Source organism: Rutidosis leptorrhynchoides, chromosome 10 (genome assembly GCF_046630445.1).
Source record: "Rutidosis leptorrhynchoides isolate AG116_Rl617_1_P2 chromosome 10, CSIRO_AGI_Rlap_v1, whole genome shotgun sequence".
Lineage (NCBI taxonomy): Eukaryota > Viridiplantae > Streptophyta > Magnoliopsida > Asterales > Asteraceae > Rutidosis > Rutidosis leptorrhynchoides.
The window spans coordinates 338,910,500-338,927,014 of NC_092342.1; the positions used below are offsets into that span (position 1 = coordinate 338,910,500).

The 16,515-nt window shown below is 36.9% G+C and overlaps 1 pseudogene; it reads right to left on the reverse strand.

Moving 5' to 3' along the window:
• LOC139872248 (110 kDa U5 small nuclear ribonucleoprotein component CLO-like) overlaps window positions 1-16,515 on the reverse strand; it is a 171,426-nt pseudogene that overhangs the window by 99,556 nt on the left and 55,355 nt on the right.

Genomic DNA, 16,515 nt, shown 5'->3' on the forward strand with positions numbered 1-16,515 from the left:
ATAAAATAAGAGGTTTCCATTATTAAAACAAGTTTTACAACCTCGAGCCCACATCAGCCCGTCTTACGCGTTTCAATCAAAAATACAAGTTTAATTTCCAAACGACACTAGAGCATGGTGTTTGGGGTTAAACTACCCAAATCTTGGCCGAACTTCCAAAAGCTAACCAAAAGCATCTCCTATCAAAAACAAGCGGGAGACCACTAATTCAACCGAATACCCTTGCCTTTATCCACGCCGGAGCCTAAAAAGGTAAATAACGAGAGGTAAGCTAAGGCTTAGTAAGTAGAATAAATATATACATGCATATAAGACTTATCTACTCGCATCCACGATATCATATAACACATATAAACACATAACATCTCAATAAACAAGCTAGTATCGTCAATTCGTACAACTAGCAACATCAATAGCATAATATTCATAATAATCATTAAATGCTAACGTCAACAACTATAAACCATGGTTAACCAAGTTCTTCGCAAGGGAATGACTTCGCGAAACAAGTCATCGATGTTCATAACAATCGTTAGCTCCCAAACACGGCTATGGTACACTAACCCCCGAGGTGTTCCAAAAAAGGCTATGGCATCACCCCCAAGTGTTACAAAAACGGCTATGGCATCACTTGATCAATGTGTGAGTAAAACACGGCTATTACTCACAATCGTGTACACAAACACGGCTATGTGTACAATTAATACTACAACAACGTGGGAGTAAAATACGGCTATTACTTGCCACTATATGCACAAACACGGCTATGTGCATAAATATCAAATGTGGACAAAAACGGCTATGCCTCACATATGGTCACACAACGGCTATGTGACACCATCAATACGGCACATAAATCATATACATACATATATAGATATTCCACTCACCTTAGAGTCTTTTGCGAAAGATAACCGAACTTGCAACTTCAATTTAACGTACCTATTACATTTAGCTCAATATCAAACATAACTCAAGTCGGTCAACCAACTCATTCAACATTTTAGAGTCTTTTGACCCAAGGTGCAATTCCGACCCATTTTGCACCCTTAACCCTAATAATGGGTTAACATCACCAAAAACCCTAACTCTAGCCATTTAAGGTCTTAATGCACATTTAATCACCAAACTAACTCATTTTCACACTTGCAAGACAACCTAGGTCATCAAAGACCCACTTGACCCATTTCAAGGTCAACACACCCATTTGGGTCACCCACAACCCAAATGACACCCATTAACATTAACTACAAGTGTACTAGTGATTTACTTAGGTCTTTAAGACCCATTTCAAAATTTAACCTTTCAAAACCCCAGGTTAGTCATCATTTGGGTCTTCATGACCCAAACTTACCCAAAATCCTCAAATCACTAGCAAATGGGTTTTATGTGCAACACTAACCCAAACCCTAACCCTTAACACAATTAAAGTAGAGAAATTAGGTTTAAGACTTACCAACACAATCACCGCGTAGCTAGAGACTAGGTGAACGACTTTAAAGCTTGCACAAAAACCTGATTCAACCTTCTTCTTACTTGTTTTGAGCTTTCTTACTCTAGAAACTTTCTCTCTCTCTAGATTTTAATGGAAGATGATAAGGTAGATGGAAATGGAGTAATGAGGCTCACCAAAACTGATCTAGGACCTTTAATTCGTCCACAAAGTGAAATTACCAAAATGCCCATCTAAAATATCTAAAAAGAAACAAGGCTGGCCTGCCAGCTATTCTGGACGGCGTCCAGAATCTTGGACGGCATCCAGCCCTTCGATCCGGGACGGCATCCCGTCCATTTGGATGGCGTCCCACATGTATGAGAAAACCGGATCTTACATACGGAGCCATGAATTGTCATCAGCTGAGTCAAATGTTGCATTAAGTGCACGATGAATGACAAGTGCTTTACCCTCATCTGCGTACACAATATCATCATTATCATCCGCGAGGTAGACTCCCTATTCATTATCATGTTCACTATCATATATTGGCCCATAGTTTTCTTCTTTAATTGTGACAGTCCTGCTGTTTGGACAGTCACGAAGGTAATGCCCAGTACCGCCACACTTGTAACATTTTCGTACTCGACTACTGTTCCCTTGGTTCGTGGAAGTGCGCTATTCGTGTTTACCCTTTTCTGTTGGTTGTACGAATTTTGCATGAGTAACAGGTTGATAACGAGAAAATTGTTTCTTGTTTTTAGCCTTCTTTTGTTGCTTTTCTACTTGTAACGCAAGGCGAGACACCTTCGAAAATGAATTATACTGTTTTAGACTAACAACATCAGAAACTTCCGATTTAATAATGTTCAAGAATCGAGCGATGACCTGCTCCTCTTCCTCTTTTGCACCGCATATCATACACAACTTCTCAAATTCTTGAATAGTTTCCTCCATACCTAGTGAACGTGGTTGAAAATTTTGATAGTCAACGAACGCCTCCTGCCAAAAATTTACAGGAAAGAATTTTCGTTGTAATAATTTTTTCATCTTTTCCCACGTGTTTACCTTGGATTTTCGGGCAACAGCCCTATCTTTCTTCACGTGTTCCCACCATAAAGATGCGTGCTTGCGCAACTTTATGGCGACTAATTTCACCTTAAGGTTATCGGGGATGTCTTTGAGATCAAAGATACGCTCCACCATGCTAATCCAATCTAGGAAATCATCCAGATGCATAGATCCGGTAAACTCAGGAATCTCTAATTTCATCCCTAGACCACGCAACGGATCGTCTTTGTGTTCCCAACGAGGACCTCTAGGGGCGAAAGGATTCGTATCAGTCGTATCACTGAGCTGATCAGGATCACTTTCTTTAAAATCATGGTCACGGTTGAATTCCAATTCAACAATTCTTCTCTGTAATCATTCAATTTCGGCATATGGATCGACGTGACCACCTCGTCCAGCGAATCTGTGGTTACCTCCTATACCGAAACCCCATCGAAAATTATGTTCTGCCATCCCTGAATCTGATACCAAATAGTGCAGGACCTGATGGTTTAATTGAACATAAAGAGGATAATTAGAAGAATGGAATGAAACTCACTGTAAACACAAAAAAAAAAAGCTCACAACTTCTTTATTAAACTGAACAAAAAGTCTGATACAAAAAAACTGCCCAGATAAATAACCTTTGTATTCTTTTTATACTAGCTGTAAAGGGCCTTATTAAATTAACATATCATAAATAACTAGGACTCTAGCTCTTCCACTTTCCAGCCATGACTTTCTAGATCTCTGCTGCCAATTAAACTGGATCAGAAAACCCATTGAGCCCAATCACTTTGCAGGCCATTAACAACTAACGACCCATTCCGCAACTACTTATTCCTTCTCCTGTAAACCTGACGATAGTGGTGATCAGTTGCACCTGCATCACAGGTGTATCCATAATATTACACATATAAGACTTCGAATTACTATTGTAACAACCCAGAATTTTCTAATGTTTATTATTAATATTTATTATTAATACTTGTGCTTTAATAAATGTATTTATATACATTTACTTGTTATCGTATTTGAATTACCATGGCCCGACTTGTCATTGTGACGCGCGTACTTTTCACGAATAATATTTTTGAATATTATTTACATTCATGATTATTTATTATTAATCATTTTTTAATTAACTAGTGTTAGTGGTTAATTACTTGGGCTTTAATTATTTAAATTTCATGCTTACTTGTACTTGGGCTTGGACTTTTATTTCATGGACTAGTAAGCCCACCCTACGCATTTAATGGACTTGTAAGCCCATGTATTATGTTAGTATTACATTAAGGATAATCATGGTTAATTAAGTTAATTTAGAGACAAAATACTTCAAGCATGCATGCATCCTTTTCCATACTTTTAACCTCATTACCCTTCCTAGCTTTCCCCATCTTTCCAACACTTAAAAGTGAGCAATTGACTTCCTTTTTTTACCCACAAAACCGTCCACCTCTTTAGCATACAAGGGAGTTCTTTTTTTTCAAACTTTGTTACTTATTACTTGCATTTCATTTTCTTTTACACACACATACATACAACACTTCAAACTCTCTCAATTTTTTCTCTAAAATTGTAAGCATTTTATCATTTTCTTCCTTCCTTTTTCTCTCTAAAAACCGTAAACTATATCCATCATCATCATTGTTTCTTGTTTTGTTACTTGATTATTGTTAGTTGTTATTCAAGATCAAACTTCCTAGTTTGCATCTTCATGGATCTTGGTTACTTCCATCTCTATGAAGAACCAAGAACAAGAATCTAAACTTGTTAGTTTGAGGTTCTACTCTTAAGTGTTTTCAAGATCTAGAGTTCATAAACTTGATGATTTTCTTTATGTTCATGTTTTGTAGACTTGAATTCTTAAGATCTAAACTTTGTTTTGAATCTTCTCAAGTATGAAGCAAATATGAACATAATACTTGTAGCTTTAATTTATTTATTCATTTCATTTATCTAAAGTTGTAGTGTTAATTTGGTCAAGTATTACTAGTTAATCTTGATCTCATATTTCTTGAAACTACTTTGTAAGTTCAAGAACATGTAAGCAAAACTTTTAATCATAACTTTGTACACTTATGATAGATCTAGACTTTTGGGTCTAGGATCTCCAAGATCTAACTAAGAACTATGTTCTATAACTTAAGATCTTGTTTATATAAGTTTACTTTCAAGTTTATAGCTTATTATTACTTTTATAACTCATGTATGTGTTGGATCTAAGATCTTGATGCAACTTTGGTTCATCAAACTTCATACAACTCTTAAGTGAGTTGTGCTACATGTCTTAGACTTACACTAGTGTCATGATGGTCAAACTTGGTTAATATTACTTTTAGAGTTCATGTATGTGTCGGATCTAAGATCTTGATGTAACTTTGGTTCATCAACCTTCATGCAACCCTTAATTGAGTTATGCTACATATTTTAGACTTGCACTTGTCTTATGATGGTCAAACCTTTGTTAAGATGATGCAAACCCATCAACAAGTTGTACACTTGAAGCTATACGCATCAAGGATGAGAACCGTGATGAGCATCAAGCACCAAGAACCCACCAGAACACATTTAGCTACTGTTTCTGGAACTTATCAGACTACCTGGGCTACTGTAAAGTTTATTTTCAGTTATTTCAGTTCGAGTAGATGATTTTCCGTTTAGACCTCGTCTTAATCCGAGTTATGGTTTAGGATCTATGGCCTCCCGAAAGTCACTACACCCTATTAACGTTGTGCTGAAATTTCTGACCTACTCGCACTTAAACTGTCACCATGGTCAAACAAAGACGGTTTTGGTTCTGAAAATTGGTCAGTACCTAGGGGACTCATATACGGAGCCATGTCCACTGGTCTCACCCCATTTCAGTTTGTATAGAGGTCGTGGCAACTGAACGAAGTCAGCCTTTGTTTCAAACCTAGTCTTTACTTGAAACTTACTTTACACTTTTTGTTAAATGATGAATGATGATGATACTTAAGACCTAATTTACATACTTATAAACCTATTGGGACGATTTACTAACTTAGTAACTTTTGACTTAGGTTGAGGACCTTTACGGAGAAACATACTTGCTTACCTTTCCCGTGTCAACTTTACTACTCCCTCCGTCTCATTCCAATAGTCCACAGACAAAAAACACGCAGTTTTAGGAAATCCCACTAACTTCATTTCTCCACCAATGAAATATTTTCTCTCTCCAGATCCACCAATGAAATATCTTCTTCCCTTTCTATTTATGGAAGTGGACTATCAGAATGGGACAACCCAAAATGGAATACTGCCCTATTGGAATGAGACGGAGGTAGTACTACTTAACCACTGTGAGTTATAGCATCCCTTTTTACTTTAACTATTTTGGGAACTGAGAATACATGCGCATTTTATATTTTACATACTAGGCATGAGTACTTAAACTTTATATATGTGAGGGTTATACAACGGCATAAACTTTCCCCTTAGCTCGGTAACGTTTAGTCATTGGTCTTTGAACCGGTGAACGCGAATCTTAGATATGGATCCATAGGGTTTGACATTCCCACTCGGGCTAGTAGCGCTAGCATTTAACGGGTGTTTAATACTTCGTAAACATACGCACTCGCCAAGTGTACTTTTAGGGGGTGATAAACGTTAAGTTAGTTACCAAGTGCCCACGGTTAAACATATACTTTACATACTGTTTTGAAACGCTCTTTGTAGCACTGAAATCTCGTGGCCTACCTTACATTACTGTTATACTTAAACTATAGCTCACCAACCTTTGTGTTGACGTTTTTAAGCATGTTTTTCTCAGGTGCTTAAGGTTGCTTGCTTCCGCTGTTGTACTAGTCTTGCTGATTAGCCACCCGCTGCTTTATTAGAGAAGTTACCGCATGAAACATTTTAGCTTGCATTCAAACTTTATTACTTTTGAATAATGATTTGTAATGACCTAAGGATCACGTACTATTATTACTTGCTTCCGTTCATAGAAGCATACTTTTGGTTGTAAAACATTTGACGTTGGTTATGACGTCACCTTTTATCATGAATGCAAACTTGTTTTGAAAACGCATATAGTGTTTGACCTTGTAATGATTCTGTTGTTGATGAATCATACACGATGGTTTTGTACGGAGCATCACAGCTATCCTCAAGAACAAGTGACATCGGAACAGCCTTAACAGAAATCCTCCTTTCCCGTTCATCAACCCTTGTATCAGTGTACCTCATATGTTTCTCACTATTTTGATCAAACATCGATATATGATGCGTTTGCTCAACCAACATATCCATAAAAACCGTCTTCCCGTGCTGCAAGTGTCCAACCAAAGCAACATTCCTAACCAAAGTAGGATTAGAAGATTGTAACGACCCAACCCGTTAATAACCACAAAACGTTTTTTTTTTTGGAATAAACATTTCTGTCAGAACCAAGGCGCGGCACGCCTTATTTGGCCGCGGCGCGGCTCACCAGACTTGCTGAAGGTCAACAGCCTTAAAAACGGCTGTCACCAATTTACACTTACTTCCGCGGCGCGTCCCAAAGGGACCGCGGCGTGGCTTTGCCCTGGGTCAGATTCTGCCCTCCATAAACATGAGACCACCAATTTTCCAAACTTTAATCACGCATCGACTCAAAGGCTTCTAAAGACATAATTAAGGAAATTACATGTTTAAATCATAATTCAAGTATTTTAACAATTGAGTCACATTCGCCCGTGTTACAAACCAAAATATAAGTTTCGACCGACAAGTTTAAATACCAAACATAAACCCAAGCATGGTATTTGGGGTTAAATTACCCAAACCTAGGTCGAACTCCAAAAGCTAAACCCTAGCATAATCATGTAGGGATATCGCTAATCCAAACGTATACCCTTGCCTTTGTCCAAGCCGGAGCCTAAAAAGAGTAAACAACGAGAGGGTAAGCATAATGCTTAGTGAATGCAATAAGAACACATATACATATATAGTATACCTACTTGCAAACACTTACTCACATACCGCATACATGCTAGCAAAATAATTAGCATACCATCTCAAGTAGAAAGCTAATAATCTCCACAACCGCAACTAGCATAATCATTAGCATATAATCGAAACAATACAATATGCTACACTACAACACATACACAAACCATATGGTTAACCATACTCGCGTCATGGTGCTACCAGCTCCGTGGTTCACACCATACGCATTTATCATGATGCTACCGGCTCCGTGGTTCACATCACAACTTGAGTCATACTCACACTAAGGCGCTACAGGCTCCATGGTTCACACCTTAATAACTCGTGCTATAGTGCTACCGGCTCCGTGGTTCACACTACAACACACGTACCATGATGCTACCGGCTCCGTGGTTTACATCATAGCACACTCTCACATGCTAATTATCACACCCCCAGTTAGGGCCTGGGTGAAATGTGACTTAATATCAAATAAACCAACATATTATAATACGAGAACAATACTATATGATAAAAACAAACTTTATTGAGTACGCAGCGGAAAATGAAATGTCATTACAAGAATTGAAATTACAATAAAGTAAATGTTTCAAATGCAAGAATAATAAATGTGATAGTTCTTGATCCTAAGTCCAAGTAGCATCACATAAGTAGTAGGTAAGTAAACTTTATCAATCAGCACCTGAGACAAAACATGCTAAAGTGTCAACTAAAAATGGTTGAGTAGAATCATAGGTTTAACAAATATGTTTGACCGTTGTTTTAGACCACAAGATTTTTGTTTATAAAGTTGATCCCGCAGATTAAAAAGTTATGCCAGTTCGTGATATTTAGACTAAACATTTAAAGTTTGCCCCAATGACAAGTTGTTCTGTCCTTGTCGGTTTAATTTCATTATTAAGTAATACAAAGACTTAGTCAAATGTATCGGGGACGTTACTCCCGATAGGCCTACTCCCAATAATTAAGAATGCATTTAACGAGTAATTAAAAATATCACTGTAGGGACTTGGTTGGACATAGCCAGGTATAGCATAGTTTAACAGTTGGTACTTGTGTCTAAATTGTAAATAGTAAAAGTAGCATGTGTCTCACCCAAAAAGTTAAATAAGTTGCATGCAATAAAGAGTGGGACTATGAGTTCACCTTAGTAAGTAGGAGAGAGTTGTTATTCCTTGGAATAGAAGAGTTGGATGAATGTGAGCAGAAATTCAACCTAATGACATTTAAGAGTAGTTAAATGTTTTGCTCAAGTTTAAGTTTAGGTATGCAGTATTTAAGTATAGTTTGTATTACTAAGTTTCTATTCTTAGTAAGTTAGTGTTGAACACTAGTGAGTTGTTCTTAATAAGTCCACTACTTATTAAGTGTGCAAGTGAGTGTATGATCACCATAGTCGGGTTTGACATTGTGCACCATACCCAAACATCTATTCCACCGTCGAGTCACCAGAATGACCAATTATTACCGGTTGGCCCAGGATTTCTTGACCAAAATTTAAGTTTGGCATTCGAGATCCACAAGCGTCCCATAGTGGTACCAAGGATCACCCTAGGCCATAAGTAGCGTTGACGTTCGAGTAATCCTCACGTTATCGTGAATGACTATTGTAATCGTGGTCAAAATTTTTATAATATATGTATTATAATATAGGTAGTATATTATATGTGTTAGTAATAGCGTAAGTGTTAATTAGTAGTATAAGTGTATAAGTAGTAGTATAAGTAGTATTAGGGTTTTAATTAATTAGAGTAGTTAAGTTTTAATAATAAATAAATGATTAGGGTTTAAGTAATAAATGTTTAATAGTATTAAAGTAGTATTAGATTTAGGGTTTAGTAAAGTAATGATTAGGTAAATAAATTAGGGTTAGGTTAATTAGGGTTTTAAGTATTTAATATGTATATATGTATATGTATCTTGTATATGTGTGTGTATATATATATATATATATATATATATATATATATATATATATATGTCGATGTATATATATAGTATATATATATATATATTTTCTTTTACATATATGTATGGTGTATCTATATTTAGTATGTATATATCTTGTTACCTTTTTAAACACTAACAAAATCTTTAACAAATCTCTAGGGTTTTGAAGATCTAACAAAATTTTTTTAAATATATATGTAACCGTGTATATATATATATATATAGTAAGTATATATATATATATATATATATATATATATATATATATATATATATATATATATTTTTTTTTTTTTTTTGCATGTACTTATATATAGTATGTATATATACTTGTTTCTCCTTTTTAAACTTTAACATAATCTTTGATAATCTTTTAGTGTTTTCAAGATCTAAACAAAATTTCTTTTAAAAAAAAAAACCGTAAGTATGTATATGTATATGCATATTATATATTTGTTTTACATGAACAATAATAATGTTAAGATCATGCATGAATAAGATTAAGAACATGAATATGATTATGAACATAAACATGAATCAAAGATAGAATTTAAAAGTTTGGATCTAGGGTTTGTACCTTGTTGAATGATGATGAAGATTAACAAAAAAAGATGATGATGACTTGAAGATGAAGATCAAATCAACCCGAATAACAAGAACACCTTGAATATCTTGATGAACACGAAGAACAAGCTTGAAGATCACTTGAAAACTTTGAAGATGGTGGTGGTTGGTGTCTTGGTCGAAAATCCAAAAGAGAGGGAGAGGGAGTTTGTGATTTTTAAGAGAGAATTGTGAGAATAATTTGGTACAAGAATTTCTTTAGCCTAGGTCTCTATTTATAGGTGAGGTTAGAAAATTCTAGAATTAGGGTTTAGGTTAAGAGAACTTAGGGAACAAGTTAGGGTTTGCATGGGAGGTGATGGTGGCTGAATTTTTAAGGGCAAAAGGGTCATTTTACCCCTTAAATTTTTGGCTAGGGTTTTAAGGAAGGAGTTTGGAACTTTTTCGTTTTAGTCCTTGTACTTTAGATTAGCTCAATTAGCTCATTAAAGGTTCTAATTTAATTGTTTGAATGCAACAAGTTTTAGAGCATTATATTTTGTTCACAAAAGTTAATTAGCTTATTATTTACATCTTTTATTAACTTGTCAATTATTGTACAAAGTTAATTAATATGTTTTATAATTCTTAATACTTAACAATTATTGATTAAAATTTAATTATTAAGCTTTAAGTATATTATTTGGGCATTTAATATTGAAAATATATAGAATGGAAAAATGAGGGTCGTTATAGTACCTCCCCGTTATTAGAAACTTCGTCCCGAAGTTTTAGGTAGACTTCTCGAATGCATCAACGTTTGAGAAGAGATGGGGATATTTCCGTATCATTTGGTTTTTGCGTTCCCAGGTATATTCGGGGCCTCTACGCGAATTTCAGCGGACTTTAACGATATGTATGTTGCTTTTACGCGTTTGTTTGACCTCCCCTTCCATGATTTCTATAGGTTCTTCAACGAAGTGCATTTGCTCATCAATGCGGATATCATCCAAAGGAATAACAAGTGTGTCATCAGCAAGACACCTTTTAAGATTCGAGACATGAAACACATCATGTACTTGGCTAAGTTTAGTTGGTAGTTCTAATCGGTACGCCACAGGACCGACTCTTTGAGTGATTGTGAAAGGTCCAACATATCGTGGACTGAGTTTACTTCGTTTACCGAAGCAGACACGCCTTTCCAAGGGGATACTTTCAACATGACTTTATCTCCAACTTAGAATTCTATATCCTTAAGCTTTCTATCGGCATAGCTCTTTTGTCGGCTGTGGGCAGTTTCTAATCGTTGCTTAATCTGGATGATCTTTTCGGCAGTTTCATGAATAATCTCAGGACCAGTTAAATGTCTGTCCTTGAGTTCATCCTAACACAAAGGGGATCTACATTTCTGGCCGTATAAAGCTTCAAAAGGTGCAGCTTTAATGCTAGAGTGATAACTGTTGTTGTAGAAAAATTCAGCTAAAGGTAGATATCTATCCTAACCTTGTCCGAAATCGATTGCACAACCACGTAGCATATCTTCCTTGGTTTGAATGGTTCTTTCACTTTGACCATCAGTTTACGGATGATAGGCTGTACTCATGTCGAGTTGAGTTCCAAGAGCAGATTGCAAAGTTTTCCAGAATCTAGAAACGAATCGACTGTCGCGATCAGAAATAATTGAAATAGGAACTCCATGACGCGAGACAATTTCTTTAATATAGAGTTGTGATAACTTCTCCATCTTGTCAGTTTCCTTGATCGTTAAGAAATGTGCAGATTTAGTAAGACGATCAACTATGACCCAAATAGTATCATTACCGTTTGAAGTCCTAGGCAACTTAATAACGAAATCCATAGTGATACATTCCCACTTCCACTATGGGATATCGGGTTGTGTCAACAGACCAGAAGGCTTTTGATGTTTAACCTTCATATTCAAACAAGTGAGACACTTACTAACATAAGTAGCAATGTCGGCTTTCATGTTAGGCCACCAGTAGAATTCCTTCACATCGTGGTATATCTTACTGGAACCGGGATGAATAGAGTACCTAGTCTTATGAGCTTCATCCAAGACTAGTTCACGAAGATTACCGAAGCGAGGAACCCAAATTCTGTTACCAAAATACCGTGTACCATTAGCTTTCACTTGGAGTTGGTTCTCGAAACCGATAGTTCCTTCACCTTCGATAAGTGTCGGTTTAATAGCTTCAAGTTGAGCTTCACAGATTCGTGATATAAGATTCGATTTGATTTTCAGATTTAAAGCACGAACACATTTAACATTGTCTTTTCAACTAAGGGCATCGGCAACCACATTTGCCTTCCTGGGATGATATTTCAGCTCACAGTGATAATCGTGCAATAACTCGAGCCATCGGCTTTGCCTCATATTCAGCTGTTTCTGATCAAAGATGTGTCGAAGACTTTTATGGTCAGTGTACAACGTAAACTGGGTACCATATAGATAATGTCTCCATATCTTTAATGCAAATACCACGACACCTAACTGAAGGTCGTGTGTGGTATAGTTCTTCTCATGTTTCTTCAACTGTCTAGATGCATAGGCAATAACCTTTTCACATTACATTAAAACACAACCAAAGCCTTGCTTTGAGGCATCACAGTAAACTACAAAGTCATCAGTACCTTCAGGTAAAGATAGAATCGGGGCTGTGGTCAACTTCTCCTTCAGAATCGTGAAAGCAGATTCCTGTTCTTCAGACCACTCAAACTTCTTCCCTTTGTGAGTTAACTTTGTAAGGGGTTTCATAAGGAGGGAAAAATCTTTTATGAACCTTCGATAATAACCTTCAAGTCCCAAAAATTGACGAATATGCTTCGCAGTCTTTGGTATCTCCCAGTTCTGAATAGCACTAATCTTAGCTGGATCGACATGTATTCCGTTACTATCAACAACATGTCCGAGGAATTGTACGATTTTGAGCCAAAACTCGCACTTTGAAAACTTGGCGTAGAGCTTTTCCTTTCGTAAGAGTTCAAGAATCATGCGTAAATGCTGCTCATGTTCTTTCTCACTCTTTGAGTAGATTAAGATGTCGTCAATGAGCATAATGACAAATTTGTCGATATATGGCTTACAGACATGATTCATAAGATCCATGAACATGGCAGGAGCATTAGTTAAGCCAAAAGGCATAACACAAAATTCATAGTGCCCATAACGAGTGCAACAAGTAGTCTTAGGAATATCAGATTCCTTGACTCTAAGTTGGTGATAACCGGACCTCAGATCAATCTTTGAATAAACACTCGACCCTTGAAGTTGGTCAAATATATCATCAATACGCGGTAACGAATAACGGTTCTTGATAGTAAGCTTATTGAGTTCGCGGTAATCAATACACATCCTCAACGTGCCATCCTTCTTCTTAACGAATAGAATAGGAGCTCCCCATGGGGACGAGCTTGGACGAATGAAATCTTTATCTAATAGTTCTTGGAGATGGTTTGAAAGTTCTTTCATTTCAGAAGGTGCTAAACGGTATGGTGCTTTAGCAATAGGTGCAGCACCGGGAGCTAAATCAATTTGGAATTCAACTTGTCGAGGAGGTAGAAGACCAGGAAGATCTTCGGGAAACTCATCGGGAAAGTCTTTAACCACTGGTACATCTTCAATACACTTCTCTTTCGATTCAATTATCTTAACATGGGCTAGAATAGCTGGATAACCTTTCATAAGGTATTTGCGAGTTTTAATACAGGAGATAATGTTGAGATTGGAACCACTCTTTTCACCCTAGATAATAAGAGTCTCTCCATTACCCAACAGAACATGAACGGTTTTATCGTAACACATGATTGCAACTTTTGATGGACTGATATGGCCGAAACGGACGATTTTTATTTGTGCGGTGTCGTCGGGCCGCGACTCGCCAGGATCAGCCACTCGTGGGAGAGGGTACTGTTTTAAATTTATATTTAGCGGGGCCTAAATCTTACTACTCCTTATAAGTAAGGGAAGTATGACCTAGAGTCGTATTTTTGAGATATCAGTAGAATCGAACCTATATTTAAGCCTAAGATAGTTAGGGAGTAGTGGTTATTTATTTTGGGATTTTCTAATTTATAAGACAGATAAAGTAAATGCGATAAAATTCGTAATTCATATAAGGTTAAAGTGAGTGCATACTATGACTTCATCAGTTATTCTGCCGAGATTATAGAATGTTGGCTCAAGAATAGGCAGAGGCCTTGTATTCATTACACTGGTCTTAAACGCCACTGTCATAAGACATGTCACTGGGTATTGCGTCAGGCTTGAAGATTCTGAATAGACAGCAACGTCCCTTACCCCCGACGCCCGTGCAGTCTGACTACATGCATACACGTTCAGACGGCTCATCCAATTGATCGACTCGGTTGGGTGACGTATTAACATTCCAAAATGGTCTAAACTTTCTTAAGCATAATAGAATACATGGTTTACCATATCCGAGAGACGTGATGTGTTTTAATGCTTTCGTTAATGATTGGTTTTGAAAGATAGTTAGGCCCTTAAAAAGAGTTCAACCATAGAGAACACCATGGCCAAGTCAAGCTGAATTCCATGAACACGTTCGGCTATCCTAACGGTCCAATCCTTTATGTGTCTAAACAAACAGTTCCTTAATTAACTAAGAATCCCTCAAGCGGGGTGCAATGCTTGAGACCGCATTATGGTGCAGTGTACTGGTCAACACTAACCGGGTTCCATGGCCTTACTTAGCAGAGGTACAACTTACAACAACCGCTGTGCTTCAGCGTGCACGTATGAAGTTTATATGCTTGGTGAATACACTAGCATGGTCTAGGACCGACAATGTACTAAGGGTCTAGTAAGATGTTTCACTACGAAAGAGTCCTCAGTCGAAATCCAAAGCTTGATAGACTTACTACAACCGGTGTGCCTCAGTCGATCTTACGTTGTATCCGATAGACTTCTCTAACCAAGGGGTGACACAGATAGTGTACTCTGAATCGGGGTTCACGACTTCCCAATAACAGAGCCTATAACTACGTTCTATTAGTTGGAAAAGCGATTGAGTTTAAAGCATAATCGGAAAGCATTTCAACAGCATGCACAGACCATAATATTATTTCGGCATTATAACTGCTTACATCATAGCATACACTAAAGATAACTACTCGCTAATCATGGCAACAATATCATAAAATATTATATAAGATAAAGGAAAGAAGTACCAGTAGATTAAACGAGTTCTGAATACAAAAGTGACAACTTCAAGACTCCAGACAGCTCCTAATACAATCTTCAGCGTTCTTCTCCGGGTACTAGGTTTCCCTCACGGAGTCGAAGGCCTTGAGAGTATGACTAATATTGTACAAGAGAGAGAAAGAAGTGAATTGAAGTGTGTGTTGGAATGAATGACAAAGACCCTTTAAATAAGCAAAGTTTTTGCCTGCAAATGGCTGGCAAGCCATATGGCAAGCCGTTTGGCAGGCCGTATTTGGCAGGCCGTTTGCTTGGCAGCCCGTTTCTTGGGGCCGTTTGCTGGACCGTTTGGTAGGCCGTACCCCATATTGGCAAGCTGTATGGCAAGTCGTATGGCAGGCCATTTTTGGTGCTGGTCAGCCTTGATTCACTGGATCGTAACTTGATTTCTTGTCTTTCACCGTTTTTGCTCTAGAATCTTCGTTTTAGCTCCGATTCTCTTGATTCTTTTTGCACAGCCTTCGTAATTACTTGTTCTTCAATTCTAACTAACGAAGTGGGTATTTTGCCAACAAAGTTCGAATCTTTCTTGTTTTTTGGCCTTAATACCGGGGTGAAAACGTGACTTTTTAGCCGATATCAAATATCTCACACTTAGACTTTGCTTGTCCTCAAGCAAAGTCTCATTTCCTTAAGAATCTTTTCGACGTTTCTTTTCTAATAGCCTAAATGGTTTGCTTTTATTATAAGAGCAAAAGATAAGGTGAGTCATCTATGTTAGGATTGAAATTATCTATGCAAGCATGCGAGGAGGTTACATGACATAGGCTAGCTTTCACGGGTCACTCAAATCACTCAAGTGTTTAGGGTTCCCTATAGATCTAAGAAATGAAAATGCTCATAGCCAGTCATGCTGCACCCATCGTCATAGGCTTGATAAAGATTCAAATCCTTACTGCTAAGGCGAGAACGGTAGTAATCTCAGCTTTATGGGTCATTTGTCAATGATGGAAAAGGAATTTTGGAGTGGTAGTGAAGTTGTTTTTGGGGGGTGAGATAAGGGTAATGTAGTCTTTATACAGACTTTATTCGGATAGATAGGAGTGCAGAAGTATTTTGAGAAGCACTTTTGAAATTTTCTTCATTTGATAATCATTTTCGGTCGAGTTCTCTCCGGCATTTCTCTTATTTAGTTCTGCTCCTTTTTTTCAGAACTATATATATATATATATATATATATATATATATATATATATATATATATATATATATATATATATATATATATATATATATATATATATATATTAAGGGATAACTTCATCTCGAGAAACTTTTAGCCCGTAAACTTTTTCAAGACCTTTGCCATGATACTTGAGAGGTTTATAACATCGGGTTTTCG